Below are 3,047 nucleotides of genomic sequence, written 5' to 3' on the forward strand. Positions count from 1 at the left end.
CATCGGTCCTCCCTCAGGGAAGCAGCACGGAGCCCTCGTCACTGGTTTTACTGGGGCTGGCACCACCCAAGCCTTCACGTCACGTAATAGCACAAAAGCTGGCTTCAGATTAAGCTATTTGAAGAGCAAGTAGTTGAGATTTGAAACGTAAAATAAAACAGCAAAAACAAGTAGCAATGTATTTTGCTGTAGGCATTCCAGCAGTCTACATAAAAAGCCAGGTCATATATTGTGACTGGAAGAAGCATGAGTCAGATTAAACTGGTTTCCAAAAAGGAATGTGTTTTGCCTTATTAATCAGTAAACTTCCCACTAAAGCAATTACTAACAACATCTGACTTGAGAAGTGATGTAATGTCAAATGCTAATTTAGACCTAATATCTGATTGCCAAAGCCCATAGGTCTTTCCAGTTACACCCAGAAGATACRAGGAAGAAACCGGACCAACAGGCAGAAACAACTTTAGTTGTGGAGAAAAAGGATAGCATTTCAGTGATCTTCTGAAAAGCAAGCTCTGTGAAAAAAGACACTTTCAAATCAGTGTTGTGTATACTTGTGTTTGCAGTATTATCTTTCACTTCAAACCTCTGTGGTTGAAAGAAAAAGGAAAAATTTGCTCCCTTCATTTTCTCTTCCTTTAAAGATCAAACCATATGCTCCTATCACAAAGTATATCTCAGTGCGGTTCCCTGCTTCTCATAATGTAGTAAGAGTCTCACAGTTCAAAAGCATCTCTAAGTTTTTAATATAACTTGTCCAGATTTTTAAAAACATGACTTTAGTTCACAGCACAGGATTTTTATTTTTTATACTCCTTTCTGACTCTTCCCTATTTGAAAGCCCCTTAAAACATAAAACTAAAGAACATAAGTAAATTTGGAACTACATCATTTGCCCTAAGTATATATATATATATTTGGCGTTACACATGATCTTAGTAGAGAAAACCCTGCATCACGGAAGTTATCATTTGTTTCTTTTTAGACTATAACATGTCTAATAGATCACTGTGTCAAATCTACTAAAATGGGATTTTGCCAAATGAAAACCTACATTTCCCTGAAGGAAAGGAAGGGTCTCAACTGCAAAGCCGTCCCAGGTAGCATCCTGCTGCAGCTTTGCAGAGCACGTGGAGACACAGCAGGAAGGGGAAAGCAGAGGCGGGGAGCTTGCACTGTGCCACGGTACTGTTGTTCTGAGAAATCCCTATTGTTCCCCTCCAGCGATGCCCATTGTTATCATGTCCTAAATACAAAAATACAAATTAACTCACGATGTATACAGAGAATAAGTGATGCAGGTGAATTGCTGGTTGTATTTTCAATAGAGAAATAGTAATTTTTAAGCCTCTTTCACAACATGTACAAAGTTTCTCTCCGTTGTATACAATAGGGTTTGGTTCAGACTACAAAATTTGCAAATGAGCTTAATGCCTTACTCACAAAAACACACAACTGAGTTTTGAGGGACAACCTATACCAAAATATTCATTTTTTGGTTCTCTTTTTAATGAGTTTGTGGATATAACTGATTTTCTTTTTATTTAAGGTACAAATTAGACATTTGAATAATAATGTTAAATTGTTGCCTAATTGAACAGGTTCTAAGAGCTGAGAGTTGATCTTGCATCCATAAGCTGAGCTCTGTATCCTATGCAAAAACGACGTGCATTACAGGAGCCGAATCAAAACAGGATGCGGCAATGAGGAACGATGAATCCAAGGGCAAGACTGAGCCTCTAACCTAAATGACCAGGTTCATTAGCCTCCTCTGCCATGTGCTTGTCACACGTGTTAAGGACGTTAAGTTAGTCCCTCAGAAAAAAACTGCCTGGCAATCATTAAGACRTCAAAGCTCTCAGGCATTTGGGAGACTCCATCTGTTCCCTTTCATTTAGGGCAGGTATCCGCAGTGTTGCGTCGCAGCAAGCAGCTGACGTGGAAGTTTAGGAGAGGTTGCACAGAGCCTGTATTTGTGACCATCAGGAGTGCTGGAGGACACATTTGATGTCCTGACGGTGTGGATGTGGCAGCATACTGATTGATACCCGGGTGTCAATCAGATAATAGCGTATTTTATAAGTCACCTGAAACTGTYCTCCCCGTAAAGAGAGGCATGCAGACACCACCCTATTTCACTGCTTGGCTTGAACAGTCAAGCTGCAACGCACTACATCTTAAGCCCTGCAAATATTTCCTGCAGCCAAATGCAGCAGTTTACAMACAATTTTGTAAGTAGCTTCCAAGGTATGTCCAGCGGCGTTTTGCTTCGCTTCACTTAAGCACGAAAAAATGACAACCCTGGAGCCCGCACTCCTTGGCTACAAAGAGCACCTGGAGCCAGGGGAGACGGCCACTAATCCTAGGAATGTCCTAAGGATTAATCTCCAGGAGTCAGCTCTTTAAATCTGCCTGATAACAGACAATTCCTCTTGTCTTCCCCRCAAGTTAGAGCTTCCACTATTAAGGAAGAGAGTTGTAGGGTATCTGCCAGGAGTTAACAGTAACGTGACACAGGGCAGAGACGGAAAAATGTAAATCCTACAGCCTGCCTCTTTGCTTTTGGCCTCTCACCTTGTTCACCGGGTGAAGACAGACTTTGCAGCGGGGCCTTGCCTTTCTCGTGTTTGCTCACCAAACAGGGAAGGAGACCTGACTTTGCCCTCCAGCACACAGCGCMTGCAGGGAGTGGAGAAAGGAGTGCCACGTCCCAGAAAAAAGAAAGAGCGAGCAAAAATGTCTTAAAAAAAATCTAATAATGATTAGAAATTAGTAATTCTTACAGGACTGTCTGGAAAAAAAAAGGAAATGGGGGGGAATGACTGTGTTTATGGGAACTGTGTGAGATGAGGCGCTGCACAGGACTGGACGTGCTGCTGGCCATCTTCCCGCTGCAGCAGGTTATTCAGCAGCTTCCTCGTCGCTTTCTTCCCTCCCACTCTGCGCTGCGGCGGCTTCGCCGGGACCGGAGGGCGCCCAGGGTAGGAGGCGAGGCCGGGCAAGCCGCCCCGGGCGCCGCGCACGACCAGGCGGCCGCAGCCGCCTCA

Source organism: Rhea americana, unplaced genomic scaffold, assembly GCF_003343005.1.
Source record: "Rhea americana isolate MKP2758 unplaced genomic scaffold, rheAme1 scaffold_75, whole genome shotgun sequence".
Classification (NCBI taxonomy): domain Eukaryota; kingdom Metazoa; phylum Chordata; class Aves; order Rheiformes; family Rheidae; genus Rhea; species Rhea americana.